This window comes from Podarcis gaigeae, assembly GCF_964106915.1.
Source record: "Podarcis gaigeae genome assembly, chromosome: 2".
Taxonomy (NCBI): domain Eukaryota; kingdom Metazoa; phylum Chordata; class Lepidosauria; order Squamata; family Lacertidae; genus Podarcis; species Podarcis gaigeae.
Window position 1 is genome coordinate 104205154 of NC_139679.1, and position 18996 is coordinate 104224149.

Genomic DNA, 18996 nt, shown 5'->3' on the forward strand with positions numbered 1-18996 from the left:
CCATTTTTTTTTATTTATTTATTTTGAATTTACACACACTTTCCCCTAGTATATGCTGGAGAACTGCATTGCAAAATTCAGAGACGTGCAAATTTCAAAGGATGGTAGTGTTCCATCTATTCCAGCTGTCCTCCCCACCCCCAGAAGTGTAAATTAGATAGGTCCATCTTTAAATGCAAACTGAAGCAATTTTCTCCTCTGTCCCCATTCCTTGTTATTATTTAGTCGATTAGTCGTGTCCGACTCTTTGTGACTCCATGGACCAGAGCACACCAGGCACTTCCACTGCCTCCCGTAGCTTGGTAAACTCATGTTGGTAGCTTCAAAAACACTGTCCAACCATCTCATCCTCTGTTGTCCCCTTTGTGCCCTCCATCTTTCCCAACATCAGGGTCTTTTCCAGGGAGTCTTCTCTCCTCATGAGGTGGCCAAAGTATTGGAGCCTCAGCTTCACAATCTGTCCTTCCAGTGAGCACTCAGGGCTGATTTCCTTCAGAATGAGATATCTGAAGAAGTGTGAGTATCTGAAGAAGTGTGCATGCACACGAAAGCTCATACCAAGAACTGACTTAGTTGGTCTTTAAGGTGCTACTGGAAGGAATTTTTTTGTTCCTTCAGAATGGAGAGGTTTGATCTTCTTGCAGTCCATGGGACTCTCAACAGTCTCCTCCAGCACCATAATTCAAAAGCATCAATTCTTCGGTGATCAGCCTTCTTTATGGTCCAGCTCTCACTTGTTAAACAGATGCACATACTTTGCTTAAATATCACAAACTACACATCATTCAGATTTCCTATTTATATTACTTCTGTGCAGGGAATTTCCTTTTGTTTGATGTGCTCCCGAGTCAGGGGCACCTCTACCAATGGGATACTCAGGACTGCAGTGTCATTTATAAATTCTGTACATTGAAAACGACATTGGTTTCTCAAAGGAGGATACTGGCATATTAAGTTCAGAAGCCCCCCTTTTTTTCTTTTTCTTTTGGCAGGTAGCTACTGAGTAAATAGCAGCTGGCTACCTTTCCTCATTGCCAATCACTTTTCAAATAACATTTCATATTCTGTGTGGCGCTCTTAGTCCATCTGCCTGCTCCCACTGGCTTGTGGAAAACTGCCTTTCACCCACTGTGTTAAATCAGCTGGCTCCTGGGGTTACTTCTAAGGTGTTGATTCAGAGCAGCGTGAGCAGCCGGCCTGGACGGAGCTTTTACAAAAGCAGAAATATCTTATCCTGGTGCCCAGGTAAGGTCAACACAGAGGCCACCTTTGATGCTAAAGAAGTAGCTCACTTTAGATTAAACAAAAGGAAGCACTTGGCTCTTTACTGCTGGAGGCAACAAAGATAAGTAGTTGTGAACCAGAGGGTGCTGGATGGCGCACAGGAATTCAGTGCCTAGCTTAAAACATACCCTCCAACATTTCTCCGATGAAAATAGGGATGTCCTATTCCATTCCCTCTGACATTTCTCCAATGGAAATAGGGACATTCCGGGATAAAATCAGAAACCAGAACGGCTTCTCCAAATCCAGGAATGTCTCTGGAAAATAGGGACACTTGGAGGGTCTGCTTAAAATTGCAGGCCTTGTTATTTTGTGTGCATCTGCTGTTGGTACAAAAGAAACTGAGAAGCAGTTACCATGCGCATTCATGAACACACCCACCTCTACTTTTATATCCACAAAGGTACGGCTGTGCTACTGTTGTGCTTTGGCCTTCCTTAAAAGTAAAAAAAATACTTCCAAAGAGTTATTACCATTGCTATTATTATGATTAATTTCAAGATTCGCTTCCCATTTTCTTGCCAGAGCCAGGGATTTGCAGGGTAATTGCAGCAAGGAGGAGAACCACAACAAAAAGGCCGAACCCCTCCCTGAGGCAAACAGTTTGAGCAACAAAAGACAAGCATCTCGCCCTTTGGTGTACAGCTCTTAGCCTTTGCAGCTGTCTTTCTCTCATCCCTCACTCACGTCCCCTTCTCTCCCTTCAGGGAGCAACTTTTGACCTTTTTAACTGCGCCATGGTTGGCCTTTTCTTCTAGGCTTCCCTGGCCTCCTCCAGGGCTATTAGCCTTTAGAATGGTGCTACTCGGGGAGCGCAGAACGGAAAGGTGCCAGAGCAGGGAACAAACAGGAAGGCAGCCCTTCCAACTCTTTTCAGCTACCCAGCTCACTTGCACAAAGATAAAGGGGAGCAGGGAAAGAGAGAATTTTCTACACAAATAAAAGTCCGCGTAAAAAGGTGGTCTGTCGCAAAGCCCTTAGCCCTCCGAGAAAGGAGGCTTTCAGTCTGGTTACTGGTGCCAACTTGGGCCCCCAATTGTGGGTGCCCAGCGGCACATGCGCAACTTAACGTCCTGATGCTACATGGCGTGCATGCACACACACGCAAACACACACTGCTTGGTCTCTGCCTGCCACCACCACCTGCTGCCTTGCTTCCACTGGTTTTCTGGTGCTGCGGCAGCAGCAAATGGGCCAGGGCCTCCACCTCAGGGCCTCTATTGGGGCCTGCTGCGGCCGCAGACATGCTTAGGCACCCACAGTGGAAATTTTGTGGGTGCTGAGGCACCTAGGGCCTCCCAGAGGTTGCAGCTATGATTCTAACCACTGGTTTTGAAAGTCGTAGTTATATCATAGACTAAAACTTAAAACAACAGACAAGGGCCTGGTCTGCACATCATGCTAAGCCAAACCATAGTTTGGTGTGAACACAGTAGCACACGGGCTCTGGGATCATGGCCACTTTGCTCCTCCCTGGTTGTTCTGGCACATCGCCGAGCTAAGCCATCATTTGACATAAGAGTTCATGGTTTCCTTCTCCCAGACAAACCATGAGCCATAAACTCTGGGGCAAAGCCCTCCCATCGATGCCCGTCCTGTGACACAGTGCCATCAACAGGGTCTTTCAAGAGGCCTTTGAGGTAAAGAATGACAGCTGCTGAGTTCTACTGCTGCCATCTCCAAACATAGAAACATAAGATCTGCCTTGTATTGAGTTAGGCCATTGGTCCATCTGGTTCAGTAACTTTGCAGGCAGTAACTTTGCAGAAGAAAGTTCTGCTTACAAGTGAGGAGGGCTGGGTGATCAGCTGGTTGGGGAAGAGAGAGGGTGGGGCTTGGGAAGACAGTTGCGCCAGCTCTCCATCACAGACTGAAGCTTCCTCTTCCCTTGCTTGCCTGTGTGTCGTGACCTGCCCTGGCATCCCCAGTTGTTGAAGAGGAGAGGCGTTTGGGTGTACGGACTTGTGAGGGAAAGGACCTTCTTGCATCCCACAGAGAGAAGATTTAGCGACACGTGCAAGTTTCTACCTGTGTTGTTAGACCAGACAATTCTGTGCACAGGGCTCATTTTGTGTGCAAAGCACCTTTCCTCTTTGTTTCCCATCATCAAAGTTCACCCTTGTCAGCGCAAAATAAGGCCAGAGGGATACCGTAGTTTTTTGTATTGTGAAATTGCTTTAAGATGCTTCATAGGATGCAATTCATAAATGAAATAACAACAACAGTAACAATAACAACAAGAACAATAATAATATTTTATGCTCTGTTATGGTCACATAAGGCAGGGAATAATCAATGCAGTGTGGCTGATACACACACACACACACACACACACACACACACACACAAACACACACGAATTGAGTTCCTACCTATAATTTACACGGTTTTGTTATATTTATTTAATTTATTTATTATGATTGTTTTATACTTTTAACTTGCCATTGCAAGCCTCCTTGAGGGGTTCCACCTGAGGTTCAAAAAGTGGAATAAGGATGATTTAAAAACAGAAGAAAACAAGACAAGTGACAGCTTAGGTGCTTCCCTGTGCTCATTCATTTAACACTGAGGATTGTCAGCAATGCACTCCTAAGACTCAGCCCTTTTCATTAGAAACGTGTCAGTACAGTATTCCATTTTATCTGCCTTTTATAATAATGTTAACCCTTTTGCTAAAAGCAGTGGGTGCTGCTCAGCGCATGAGAGATGTTGGCATTGATGGATGTGTCTGTTTTCAGTGGTGCAACAGTGACCTAAAAATTGCCATATGTCGGTTTCCAATTAATGAAGTGTGCAGCCACAATACACACTTGATGCAGTATCAGAAGCATAATGTTTTGTTTATTTGTTAATTGAACTGACTGAAGATGCAATAAAGCAGATTGGCTTGGTTTGAAAAAAAAATATCAGGAAATTAAAGTAAGCATCTTACTGAGGCACTAGATCTCCATTTATATTCACCAGCCTCCCTGGCGGATCCCGATACTTGGCCAGAGATCATGCCTGCTTTTTTCAACAAGAGTCTTATAGCACTGTAAAGACCAGCACATTTTATTATGGCATGTGTTTCAACAGACTAGAGTCCATGAGTTTAATATCTAAAGAAGAATTCTACGCTCTCACAGTATTAATTCTAAAATCTAAAAGTGGACTCTGACCTTTCAGCCACAAGTTTGCTGTTGAAAAATTTATTTCTAGCGGAAAACAAAGTTGATCTCTGGATTAGAGAGGTTTCAGAGACATTTACTTTATCTCTGACCCAATGAATGAAACTCTGGCTCAGATTTTAATCTAAGATATAGAGTAATCTCATTCCTTTCCCTCTCTTGCCTAGTGCAAATTTTTAGCTTTGTGGGGAGTGGGGTACCCACTGGAACTACAACATGTATGTAAAGTTTGTTTGCTGTCTGCTTGCTGACCATCCATTTGCCAGTCCACTACAGCTTTATGGCCCTTTATCTTTTTTTAAAAAAAGTAATATTTATTAAAGTTTCCACAAGAAAAAAGTTACAAAAATGATAAAAAGATAAAAAGAAAACACAAAAAGTACAAACACTAGAAAAAACAAAAACAATTAAAAACAAATCCCTCTTTCTATATCTTACAGTTCATTTACTTATTTTCATGACTTCCTCACACCTCCCTTTTTTGTATTCCCTTTCAAATAGTTAATTCAGCAAATCCATACACTCTCTATTTTCTCTTAGTTCTTTATCTTCACATATTATAATTTTGAATTTTCATCTAATATCAATCCAGTTTTACATATTCCTTTTAACCTTATTGCTAAGACCACTTCATTTCGTTCCAACATCATTTTAACATTCAATAATTTTACAGTGTTTCTGTAAATAATCTTTAAATTTCTTCCAATCTTCTTCCACCAACTCTTCTCCCTGGTCTTGGATTCTGCCAGTCATTTCCACTAATTCCATATAGTCCATTATTTTCATCTGCAATTCTTCCAGGGTAGGTAGACCTTGTGTCTTCCAATACTTTGCGATAAGTATTCTTGCTGCTGCTGTGGCATACATAAAAAAAGTTCTGTCCTTCTTTGGCACCAGTTGGCCGACTATGCCCAGGAGAAAGGCGTCTGGTTTCTTCAGGAAGGTATATTTAAATACCTTTTTCATTTCATTATAAATCATCTCCCAGAAAGCCTTAATCCTTGGGCACGTCCACCAAAGGTGAAACAATGTACCTTCAGTCTCTTTACATTTCCAGCATTTGTTATCGGGCAAATGATAAATTTTTGCAAGCTTGACTGGTGTCATGTACCGCCTGTATATCATTTTCATAATATTCTCTCGTAATGGCCCTTTATCTTTGGTCTTCTTCATCTTGGAAACGGACCTGTCCACATAGCTGTTCGGGTTTGGTTACATAATGATATCAGTGAGAACAAGCAAAGCAAACTGCTTCCTGAACTATATTGCCATCACTCTGAGACAATCAGGGATTCTTCAGTGAACACGATGACATCACAATGCCACGCAGCCCATTCAAGTTAGGGTCATTTCAAAGTGAGGGCAATCCTTAACGCTTCCACATTACTGCTTATCATGTTGCTGGTCTGAAATTACTGCTGTAAAGTTCCTCCAGATATTGAACTTTACTGTACAGTGGTGCCTCGCAAGATGAAAAGAATCCGTTCCGTGAGTCTCTTCGTCTAGCGTTTTTTCATCTTGCGAAGCAAGCCCATTGACGGCTTAGCGGATTAGCGCTATTAGCACTATTAGCGCTATTAGCGGCTTATCGGCTTAGCGGATAAGCAGATAAGCGGCTTAGAAAAAGGGGGGGGGGAGGAAAAAAAAACTTGCAAGACATTTTCGTCTTGCAAAGCAAGCCCATAGGAAATTCGTTTTGCGAAGCACCTCCAAAACAGAAAACTCTTTCGTCTAGCGAGTTTTCCGTCTTGCGAGGCATTCGTCTTGCGGGGCACCACTGTATTTCCCAGTATTTTAAAACAATTCCTTCTTGCGCAGTCCTTTTTCCTGCTTGCCATTTCTTTCATGCAGCAGTTTGTGATGTTCCCAGAGGCACCTGGCTATTCAGATTTGGAAAGAGGAGGCTGGACAAAATACACCTTTTGCCTCACTTGGCTGTTAGGTTGCTCGCTCTTCTTTTTGTTCCTTTGTTTTATCTTGCAATTTCTGGGAGATTTCCACTCCATGTCTGCATTTGTGTCCTGTCCACCTGAAAACAGAATAGTTTTAGCCAACCAGGAAGGAATTCCATTCATATTTGTATCGTTGCTTGACTCTGCCTTTGTAGCTTTTAAATTGCTGATGAAATCATGCAAATCACAATTAATTGCCCCTCATCAAAAGCACAGAAATTTGCTAAAGGACCATCAGTCAAAAAATCTTAAAGCACATTAAAACATATGGTAATTCCAAGAGAGTGGGAGGGGGGGGAGGAAATACTATTATGGGATTCTGTAAAGGCTGGCAATGCTTTGAAATGAAAACTCTGTATGTTTTGCCTATTTTATTTATGCAGCAGAAGACAGTTTGAAGTTCTGCTAGGGCTGGAACATGGTAGTGAATATTTCAGCTCTATTTCTGCAATTGATTTTGTGAGTAATTTTCAAATATTAATAAACTTAGTTAATACACTTCATAAAATTTACAGCATATGTGCAGTATGCGAAGACTTGCTGACCTAATGGGGAAACAAATTCCGATCCCAACTTTTAAAGTAATGCAGTTCTTTTACTGCTCTCTGTTAGGTCTGGCAGCTTCTGGAGACTTTAATTCTTTCAGCGTTTTCTACCTCTGATAGTTCTCCAGTAACAGACATTAACATGATGGAAAATAGGACGAACTTTGTATAATTTATGGCACTGTGGTGAAGAAGAGTTTTTAGTTTGGGAAAAAAATATCTCCTATGAAGGATAATGCTTCCTCTACCCACCCTAGCAGCTTGTCCTCATATTAGTGTCATGATATTCTCTTTCAAACTATTAGCAAAACTCCAGCTTTAAGAGTTAAGAGTTCTTTCATGACATCACATTTGCCCAGTGTCACCTTGGATCTCTCTGCTATGAAAAATCACCAGCATTTTGTGCAAATTTCTCCTAATACGCACATTCTTTGTGCAATTTTGCTTAATGTACACTTTTTTGCTAAGCAATTTCCTCAGTTCATTTGTGTGTGTTATTTTCATGAATATATGCATTTTAATGCCTTTTACTCTGGTGCGTGAAATTTTGTATGCATTACTTGACTGGTGAAAGGCACTGAAAAATTCAGAAAATTGCAGATTTCAAAGTATGGCTGTGTTCCAGTTCATGTACTGTTTCGAACAGTGCAAATTGGGTAAGTTTCCTTTTAAATGCAAACAGAATCAAATTTCTCCTCCATCCCTAGTTAAGATAAATTAAACGTATTTTAGAAAGTAAATCCATTGACATGAGTCCAGAGTTTCAGGGATATACACTGGTACCTCGGGTTAAGTACTTAATTCGTTCCGAAGGTCCGTACTTAACCTGAAATTGTTCTTAACCTGAAGCACCACTTTAGCTAATGGGGCCTCCCGCTGCTGCCGCGCCACCAAAGCACAATTTCTGTTCTCACCCTGAAGCAAAGTTCTTAACCTGAAGCACTATTTCTGGGTTAGCGGAGTCTGTAACCTGAAGCATATGTAACCTGAAGTGTATGTAACCCGAGGTACCACTGTACTACATAAGTATAGGGTATTAAACAGCATGCTAGTACTTGCTGTACCTCTTAAAAAAGACCCAGCAGGGAATTCCCCTGTCTTCCTATGGCCACATTGTGGGTGGGAAGGGGTTAACCATTCCCACCTTTTTCACGCATACCTCAGAAATCCCCTACCCTGATGCCTTGTCCACACTCTGAAATCTTCCTCTGCTGGAGTAGAGAAACACATGTTCACTTTCAGCACAGATAGGTAGATCAGGATTGACTGTGGGCAAAAAACCCAAATAAATGCAACAATGATGGTTTATCTTTGTTTTGTAAATGGTGTCTCTTGGTGGTTTCCTGCCCTATGGTACTGGATGCTTAGCCTACAATAGAGAGAGGAGCTGTTATCTATCATGCTGGGATAGATAAGCAGCTAATCTTCCAGCAGCCAAAAACCAAAACCACACTGAAAATTTGTTTGTATTGGAATTACTTGAAGCTCAATTACAGCAATAAGTTGTTTTTCTCCCCCTCAGGTTTCAGCTCTGAACCAAGAGGTGCATTTATTCCACAGTGCAATGTCCATAGGGTACCATTAGTTCAGGTTAAGAGGGAACAAGGAAGACTTATTTGAGAAGATAAAATTGCATGTGACCTTGCAATTCCAAATGGGAGAGTTCTAAAATATTCAGGTAACTGGAAGTTTGGATAAACAGAAGAGATGATTCCATATAGTGACAGAGATGAAGCATATGGGGCAAAAATGGGCGATGGAGGAAAGTCTGCCGGTTGGAGTTTGAATAATGGAAATTCCATTGTAAATCCTCCCGTTCAAAGCATTGATTTAGGGTTGATAAGCAAATAACCATTAAAGCAGTGTACAGTCATACCTTGGGATAAATACGCTTTAGATTGAGCGCTTTCGGGTTGTGCTCTGTGGCGACCCGGAAGTAACGGAGCGCGTTACTTCCAGGTTTCGCTGCTCGCGCATGCGCAGACAGTCAAAATGATGTCACATGCATGCGCAGACGTACAGACACTCACATGCAGACATGCTGTCACGTCTTACGTTCTGTTCGGGATGCGAACGTGCAGACACGCTGTCGCGTCTTACGTTCTGTTCGGGATGTGAACGGGGCTCCGGAATGGATCCCGTTCGCATCCCAAGGTACCACTGTAGTTGGTTTACTTGCAGTTTGGTAGCCATGTTTTTTGTTTTTTTGTTTAATTACATTAGAGTTTAGAGACTAGAGGTGTGGTGGTGGTGATAATGACAATGGCAACAACAACAACAAATAAATTTCTATCCTGCCTTTCAGGATACAAATCCTCCCTAGGCAATGTACAAATTCCAATGCATTTTTTTTTAAAGCGCACAATGGAAAAAATAAAACAAGTAGCAACAGTGATAGAGGAGGCATCCAGATAGGGACCATGGTTTAAACCAGAGGTGGGGAACCCACAACGTTTCAAATATTGTTGGAGATCAGCCCAACCAGCATGGCTGATGCTCAGGGCTGATGAAAGTTGTAGTCCAACATGTGGAGGCACACCAGTCAGGCTGCATCTGGCTTCCCTGGGGTCAGTGCTGCCCCTTCCTCCTCAGCCACGGCTCCCTTTCTAGTGCTTGTGCTGCTCAACTCACCTCCTCCTTTGCCTCATTGTGGCTTCCTCTTTGACTCTGTGTATTACGGGTTGTTTTTTGGCAACCTTTTGAATTTTTTTTTTAAAAAGGAAGAACTTTTATCATAAGAAACAACCAATACTCCCAAAATAACATATCCAGCATACACACATCTAAATGGAATATCCATGTATCACAATGGTTGATAACATCAAATCCTGTGCGGAAGAGTAGTTGTAGTTTTAAATTGCATTCTCCCCCTTTTCTCTGACATTTAGGCCATCTTCAGGACTATCCTTAAAAAGTAGCTTCTCGCCACTTCTGACACCAAATTGTCAGAGAAATATCGAGTCCTGGAATGGCCAACAGAACCCAAACAATTGTCAGCCAGACAGAACATCTTTTCCAAATACAGATAGGTAGCCGTGTTGGTCTGCCATAGTCAAAACAAAAAATTCCTTCCAGTAGCACCTTAAAGACCAACTAAGTTAGTTCTAGATATGAGCTTTTGTGTGCATGCACACTTCTTCAGATACCAAAAGCATTGCAGTGCGGTGAGACCCAAGACCCCAAGTGAGGGAGTGACCCACACCAAGTCTTTCAAACAGCAGTATTTAGACACTTTTCAAGCAAAGAGGAAGCAAAAGGGTAGTTCTATCCACATATGGCAATGCCTCCTTTTACCAGCTGTTACTGGTTTAATCACAAAGCATAGCCTTTTCCTTACCTTTCCCTCCCTACTGCTTCCCCCATAGTTGTAGCAATAGCTCCTGCTTTCCTCAAGGTTCTCTTACAAACACAACCTTCACATTCCAACCTTCACTTGCTCAGCCCTCCTCTCATGCACTTCAGCTTCTATCCTCTAATTTCTCTAACTGTGTCTCCCAGCTCCAGACTGCTGTTACGAATCTGAATGAACCACTTATGAGTCCCATATCTATGTACATACCTGACTGGGACGTGTTTCTCACCATCTCCCCAATTAACAAAATGGGTGGGGGAATCACTCCAAGAGGTTGAAAACCAAATCTCTTGCCTTTGGGTTTCTTGGACTTTTGAGTGCCTTAAGGTTACACATTTGTCTCTCCATTATTGCCATGTCTCAAAGTTTGGTGTACCAATTCTGGATAGTCATTCCAGAAGAATCCCACCCCCACCCCCCGCCAGTGCTGTGTGATAATCAAATGTGGTACCACAAGCAAAACAAACAACAAACACCTATTCCAGTCATTAGAAGGTCTTCTGCATTATCAAAAGAAAAACAAGGTGGCAGAAAAGGGGGCCTAGTTTTTGTACGTATGCTTGCTCTCTTAACCCACTTCCATTGCAAATATGGTTGAGAAGGCTACAGTGAGGACTTTTGGGTGCCACCTGGTTTCTAACCGATGGAGGGAGAAAGGTTTCCAAGCAAAGGAAGGAGGCTAAATGCTTTGTGACTGTGGGAGGAGGACCCCCCTGGTCTCTTTACTTTGCAGTGGTAGCAGCAGCAGACCACTCAGAGCCTGTCTTTTGGTCTCCAAAAGTCAAGGGGCAAAAGGGGCTTTTGTGTGTGAATGGATGGATGGTGTGTGTGTGAGGATGCATGTGTGAAACAGAGAACAAATAGATGAATAGGATACAAGCTTGTATGTATGAGTGGGTGACTGGTGTGTGTGTTTGGAAAACGAATGGATGGATGGGTGATGAATGGTTGGGGTGCCTGAGTGTGTATGAGTGTATGCGAATTTGTGTGTGAGTGTGTGTGGAAGGAGTGTGAGTGAGTGTGAGAGTGTGGAATGATAACAATATTGGTAAAGAAAGAGTGGAGTGTAGCTCTGGTCCTGCCCATCACAGATCTACTCCTCCAGACAGATTACGGCCAAAGGAATGTGACCATCATAAGATTCTCCACCATAATTGTGATTGACTCCCCACACTCTCTTCCCTCTCCCACTGCCATTTATTTTTTAAAAAATAATTATTTAATGAGCAAGGGCTAATTGTGTTATTAGCATTATTTCTGGTTTGACTCTACGTGGTGGAGAAATTTATGGGAATGTGTGGTACCTCCCCCTAAAATTTCACTGGTCCTATTGAAACTCTTGGAGTGCTTCTCCCCCCTCAAAATTTCCCAGACATTTTGGTATAAGCAAAATCCAGGAGCAAACCAAGCTGTGTGTACATGAGTCCTCCCTCTCTTGCCTCCAAGTAATGTTGCTGAATATTGAATTCCCCCTGCCCCCGTATCTCAAAATTCCTTAGATGTGTTTTACTTGAGGAGTTTAGCTTCAGGCTCAGGAGTAAATAAGGTAGTGGATACTAAGAGACATCAAACAACGCTGAAAAACTGTGCATTAAAAAGCAATAGCCTGCCGCGAAAGAGACCCAAGTTCAAATGCAAACTTGTTTCAACAAGAAGGGAGAGGTCTGAGTAGATTGCAGAGGTGAGACCTACTCCTTCCCTCATCCCCTCCCACTTCCCTACCGCTTTCCCTGAAGGTCTGAGAATTGAGTCCTCCAGGGAACATTCTTGCCATCTAATTTATGTAATAGCCTCAGTATCAAGTACACTGAGCGGGGTTTCTTTCCTGCCTCCCTCCCCTCAAGTGTACTGAATTTGATCTCTCAGTTGGAAGAGAAAAGGCAGAGATGAAGGTAAACTAAGGGCATAAGAGAAGCCTGCTGATTGGGCCAATGGCATCTTCTTGTCACAGGGGCCACCCTGTGGAAAACTCACAAGCAGGACCCGACCGTGAGAGCACCCTCTTCTCCTGTGCACTCAGAAACATGACTGCCTCTGACAGTGGAGGCAGAGCATAGACATCATGGCTAGTAGCCATTTGTGGCATTCGTATGGCGCCCCCGGTCATCTCATGGACTATTGACCCATTCACCACTAAACCGCTGCCACCAACCAGGTCCTCTCTGGTAAATCACTTAGTCTCAGTCAGGTTCTTAACAATGAAGATTGTAGTTTATTGCAAACACAAATAAACTTTAAATGCATTCGAAACACTGTTACCCTTTACCCTCTTAGTCTTTATTCTGTCTCTAGCTCTTCTACCTCCCCTCACACAAGAACCAAGTGCACTGTCTCTCTATTTCCATCTGTCTGCCAACTGCTTTCCCAACTGCCTTTTCCCAACCAACCAACTAACTAACTAAACCTCGGGTTAAGCCCTTTTACAAACAAGTAGGCTCCGCCTCTGGCTTTTCTATTGGTCTACCTATTAATTCTTTCTCTCCCCCTGTGCAGACATTTTCCAACGAACGGGCAAACATCACACCATTGATATAGCCTTGTTGTTGTTGTTTAGTCGTGTCCGACTCTTCGTGACCCCATGGACCAGAGCACGCCAGGCACTCCTGTCTTCCACTGCCTGTTTGGTCAGACTCATGCTGGTAGCTTCGAGAACACTGTCCAACCATCTCATCCTCTGTCGTCCCCTTCTCCTTGTGCCCTCCATCTTTCCCAACATCAGGGTCTTTTCCAGGGAGGCTTCTCTTCTCATGAGGTGGCCAAAGTATTGGAGCCTCAGCTTCAGGATCTGTCCTTCCAGTGAGCACTCAGGGCTGATTATCCTCCATGAATTTCTTCAATCCAATTTCAAAGCCATCCAGCTAGATATGTGGAGGTGGGGAGCTCTAGTCTTCAACTTAACAGTCTGTTCTGCATTGAGAACAGAACTGTGTCTTTGTTACTTCTCAGGTTTGAAAATAAACCAGATAACGGGGAGAGGAGTGTACTTTGACTATGTTTCACAATTCTTCCTCCTCCAGGAGGTTTCTTCTGAGACGACACCCCAGTTGTGAACAGCGCCATCATCCCATTGCAGATAATTGTTCTGTTCCATTAGAAGTAGCTAACTCTTGCGTTCTTTTCCATGCCTTTAGAAAATCTTATTTGCAAAACTGATGAACAGTTTGGCAAGCCTTATGAAACGAAGAGGAGCATTTGGAGACAACTGCATATTCTAGACCTTGATCTAGAGTCCAGAGGATGGACCTGAGGATGGGGCTTTGACTAAGGATGTTCCAGGCTTACACAATGCCAATTTAATATATATATATATATGAGAGCCCCTCTTCCAAAAGTCAAAATATTCAAGGCAGGAGTGGGGAACTTTTGTCCCTCCAGAAGTTGCTGAACTGCGACTCCCATGATCCTTAGCCAATGGTCATGCTTGCTGAGGCTGGCAGTAGTTCAGCAACATCTGGAGGGCCACAGGTTCCCCACACCTGATTTAAGTGAACATCTGTTGCTCCCTTTAAAGCAGACACCTCTGGTTTTCTTTTGGTTTAAACGGCCAATGTTCCTTTTTTTAGCACTTACAATTGTACTGTGCTCCAGGTTTTTCATCAGCATTGTGGTAGCTCGTGTTCTCTGGAGAGTCCTCTGTCAGAGTGCATTCTGTCTGAAGACGCGTAGAGGTATTTTTGTTCCCTTTTCATGCTGCAAACTTGCACAGCAATGTTTGACGTGAAGGAGCTTCTGGGGCTGTGACTCTGAAGAATCTATGGCGGGCAATAACTCCTGAAAATATTGTCATGTGATTTTGTGCAGCCAGTCAGTTGCTGTATAACAACAACAACAACAACAACAACAACAACAACTTATTATTTATACCCTGCCCATCTTGCTGGGCTTCCTCAGCCACTCCAGCAAAATATTGAAATATAATAATTCACCAAATATTAAAAGCTTCCCTAAACAGGGCTGCCTTCAGATGTTTTTGGTGTCCACAATATAGGAAATATTGTGATGGTATGAGCTGCTATTGAACCACGACTTTCATTCACTGCCAGATCTCACAGGATAATCCCAAGCTGACATAGGCAAACAGATTTGAGAGCCCCAGAATCGCTATACATGAGGCTCAACTTTCTCAACAGAAGAGGAAGAGGAAGAGGAAGAGGAAGAGGAAGAGGAAGAAGAAGAAGAAGAAGAAGAAGAAGAAGAAGAAGAAACAAATGAAAACTTTTTTCATCTGTAAACTTGTCAGGAATCTTAGAGCACAAAGGAAATGAAGAAAATAGCTTCCCTCAGTAACAACAACAACAGCAGCAACAAAAACAAATACATATTTTAGAGGGGCGTATGTGTGTGTATGTGTGGTTATATAGTTCTTAAGTTGTGAATAAACCTCATGGGAATTGTGAAAAATGCTCCGTAGATTTCTGCTTTGTTTTTCTGGGTGATGTTTAACAGAGACCTTGTGAAAGGAGACAAACATGTAAATGAAGTCAACTTTTCAGACCTCTGGGATCCTTCACAGCATGAGATACTCTTAACAGATAATTAGCTGGGGCCGTTAATCAAGTTTAACAGGTGTTGAGTAATGAACCGAGACAGGGCATCTGCTGTGACCGGCCTCTCTTTCTTCCTCTAATCTGGTTAGGGAAACCGAAAGCCAATTGGAGCTCAAACTGCTTTGAAATCTGAGCCAACATTGTATTTTCCGGATGCATCCATCACTCTTGTGATCATTGAAGGATGGTGACATTCACAACAGGAGTACATAAGGAACCTGCCCAAAGTGCTAATGAATACATATTCTGCAAGTCTTGAGCCTCATATACATAACCGTTTTTTGACAGTAAGCATAGTACCACGGCATACCGCTGGTGGTTTTTAAGTTCCTGACAAGGGGTATTTATGGGATTATGCGGCACAGTGTGGGTGCAAATGTCTCTGATGCTGGGAACAGTGTATCCGACCTCAAAGGTAGCCATATGCCAGAGGTGGAAAACAGGGCCAGCTCCAATTTGAAGGAGCCCTACCAGATGTACATGTACATATGGGATCTGTTCATTGGAAAGAAGGTATACACATACAGTTTTATCAACACACCTCCATAAATTTCAGTGAAGGCTGATACTCTCCAAATAAGTGAGTTTTTGTTTTTTTTAGAAGCAGAAGAAAAGAGAAAAAAATTAAATGCTGGGCATTATCTACCCAAAGTTACGTACAATTAACCCATATGAAAAATCCGTAGGACTGAAGAGAGTTTTAAGGATTAAAATTATTCCTTGAACTTATGTATGCCATCTCTAGCTGTTGTTTTCTGATTTGTCTGTATTAAGACTTCAAGGATGCAGAGGTATACAGGGCTAAAATCCAGTGCAAGTAAGCAGTAACTTGTGATTCTGATTGAGCTAAAGCAATGTCTAAGTGCACACCGCCTTCAGAATTCTCTGGCCAAGTAATCAAGGTCTGTTGATTCAAGACTAGCTTTGAATTGGCAGCCTGTGAAACCCAAATTGTCTGTATTCCATAACAATGTAAATGAGCCTTCAGAATTTCCTTGGGTATGTTTCTGCTGGATGTTTGCATGTTTCACATTTTATTAGCACAGAGATAAATAGTCCAGTAGATTTCTCTCGTAAACTCAGTGGATGCTCAGTTTGCAAAGTATAAGGTAAACAGTATAAGCAATGTGTGTTGTCTTGCCTATGCAGGGAACCATTATCTTCTGATAGAAACAAATATCTCCTGGTAGGAAGCATTGGTGTCATGCACCGAGTGCATTGTAGCAACACGTTCTGTGATGGACTGTTATTACTGTTGGGCCATTGTGAAGCTGAACAGGAGAGGGAACAGGAAAAGAGAGAAACTTTTGATTATACAGATAAAAAAATAAAGAGTACAAATCCACATCCTTACTACACTGAAGTTTATTTTTAGTATCTAGATGTGGATCACAGTTTTCACGAAGACAAGAATGACATTGACATGGGGTTATCCAGAGGCAAATTGTACTTCTCTAGAGCAGGGGTAGCCAACCTGGGCATCTCCGGATATTGTTAAGACTCATCAAATCTGCAGATTACACCAAGCTGGGAGGGGTAGCTAATGCCACAGAAGACAGAATCGGGACCTTAACAGATTGGAGAACTGGGCCCAAACTAAGAGAGTGAACTTCAATAGGGAAAAATTTAAGGTTCTAAATTTAGGCAGGAAGAACCAATTGCAGCAATGTAAGATGGGGGGGACATCTGGTTTGCCAGTAGTACAGAAAAGGATCTAGGGGTCTTAGTAGACCACAAGCTTAACATGAGTCCACAGTGTGATGCAGCAGCCAAAAAGCTAATGCTATTCTAGGCTGCATTAACAGAAGTCTAGTGTCCCAATCAAGGGAAGTAATAGTCCCACTCTATTCTGCCTTGGTCAGATCACACCTGGAATACTGTGTCCAGTTATGAGCACTGCTTTCCTTTTGGGAGAATACAGGGGCAAAGTAGGTGTTGAGCATATCTCCATGCAGAGGACCTACTACAGTAGAACCTCGACTTACCACCTCCCCTTCTCGCGAACAATCCGACTCGCGACCGCGGCAAACCCAGAAGTAAACACTGGGCTTGCTGCAATTCGTGCATGCACAGAAGCAGCTGCCGCCGTCTGCTCATGCGCAGAACGGCGCTGCCACCAAATGCGCATGCACAGAATGGCGCTTTTCACAGTGACCCGGATTGACTCATGAACGGACCTCCGGAACGGATTCCGTACGTGAGTAGACGTTCCACTGTACTTCCTTGTTCTTCCACTTGAATCGAAGACAGATGGAGAAACATTAAAAAATTATTTTTAACCTCTTTCGCAAGCCTGAGGGTGACGAAAGAGTTGTGAGTGGAGAGGGGCACCTTTGTCATCCTTTGGACCCCTTGGAAAACTTAGGAAATCTGCTATACCTGGAACTGAGTGGGGAGAGTGCAGCTGAATGGAACACAGCTGTGGGCAGCCGAGGAAATACCATCCCACCTTAGGCCTGTCCATGAATAACAAGTCTAGAGTCAGAGACTGGGGTGATGTTCTTTCAGTTTTTTGTGTACCACTTAGATGCATTTTTAAAAGTGGTATAGAAATTAAATAATCAACCCACTTTGGAAGAATGGCAGACGAAGGTGATGGACTATATGGGACTGGCAGAAATGACTGGCAGAATCCGAGACCAGGGAGAAGAGTCGGTGGAAGATGATTGGAAGAAATTTAAAGTCTATCTACAGAAATATTGTAAAATTAATGAATGTTAGAATGATGTTGGATAGAAATTAAGTGGTTTCCAGCTGTAATGCTTTAAGAGAATATGAAAAAAGGGTTATAAACAGGTAAAAATCTAATGGTAAGGATTTGCTGAACCAACAATTTGAAGTGGAATACAAAAAAGGGAAGTATGAGGAGGTCCGGGAAATAAGCTAAAGGAAAATTAGCAATGGAAAATCTGTGTATTTTTAACTATTTTTATTTTGTTTTTGTTTTTTTGTTTTTTATTGTAATACTTTAAAAAATCTTAATAAATATTCTATGGAAAAAAATAGAAATTAAATAATCAATCAATAATCAAAGACGATCATATATATGAAAATGTTGCTTATACTCCCAAGTAAGCAATCAGCCTTAGATAGCTTATTTTGTTGCCTTTCCCAGTATAACATTTGAGGCATAACAGCTGAGTATGCATTTACTCCTGTGTTAATTTCACAAAGGTTAGCTGTTTCACGAGTCTATCTGTGTGTTTTTATTAAGGACATATTATTTTTCCTAGAGGGAGCCGTTCCCATCAATTTATGCACATTAAAAAACCTAGTAAACCTCCTTAGGAAATCTTTTACTATGCATACCAAGTACCTATAATTCAAAGATTAATATCTGGGTGTTTTGTTGATATCCCTCCCCCCCCCCATTCTGAAGTACAGAAAGTGATTAGAGCTTATTATAAACACACCCATTGCAGTATTTCATATTTTTTTTAATCACAGCTTGCAAGGCTGTGACCCACTTGAAGACCTTTTGGGAAACTGCATGTAATCTCATGATGGGGACGAAAATTAACCTGTGACTGCTGTAAATAACAATTTCCGGGGGCTTGCTCGCCATATTTTTTATCTCCCTCTTCCCTGCCTTTCTCTCTTCCCCCTCCTGTGCTACTTTGTTTAACCCCAGAGAGAGTTACAATTATGTACAAATTACCTGCCATCTTGCACCATCTGGATAACTGTTCATTTATTCTTATTATCCCGATCAGTTCAAACTCCACCTGCAACTGGCAAGAAGCCCAAGAGCAGCCATTTGCCTCCTCCCCTCCTGTCCCAGCGAACGAAAGCTTGCGCATGAGCCCAGGAACCTTGGCTCTTTCATTTCCCTCAGTCTTACATGAGCAAAGAGCATTTCATGACAGACACCTTTAGCCGTTGCTATATACAGGCAGGGTAGGGATAGCTGGAGCAAATTGACAACCTCTGATTGATGGCCGCCGACTGATAAGAGGCACTAATTTCATTGTGTAGCCGTCACATTTCTACACCAATGGAAGAGTCCGGATGCTGGTTAGCCCCACAGAAAGCACTTGACTGGAAAGCTATATAACAACAACAACAACAACAACAACAACAACAACAACAACAACAATTTATTATGTATACCCTGCCCATCTGGCTGGGTTTCCTCAGCCACTCTGGGTG

The 18996-nt window shown here is 42.5% G+C and overlaps 1 protein-coding gene and 1 long non-coding RNA gene across 7 annotated transcripts in view; both read left to right on the forward strand.

The window, feature by feature from the left end:
* FHIT (fragile histidine triad diadenosine triphosphatase) overlaps nucleotides 1–18996 on the forward strand; it is a 1048842-nt gene that overhangs the window by 484355 nt on the left and 545491 nt on the right. The window lies entirely within an intron of this gene.
* LOC310838182 lies at nucleotides 5604–14703 on the forward strand. 2 transcript variants are annotated; one of them, XR_014560771.1, is made up of 4 exons: nucleotides 5604–5807; nucleotides 6787–6862; nucleotides 8471–8626; nucleotides 14344–14703. It is a non-coding gene; the product is annotated as an uncharacterized lncRNA (long non-coding RNA). The 2 variants fall into 2 exon arrangements; XR_014560772.1 differs by lacking the exon at nucleotides 5604–5807 and adding an exon at nucleotides 6476–6673.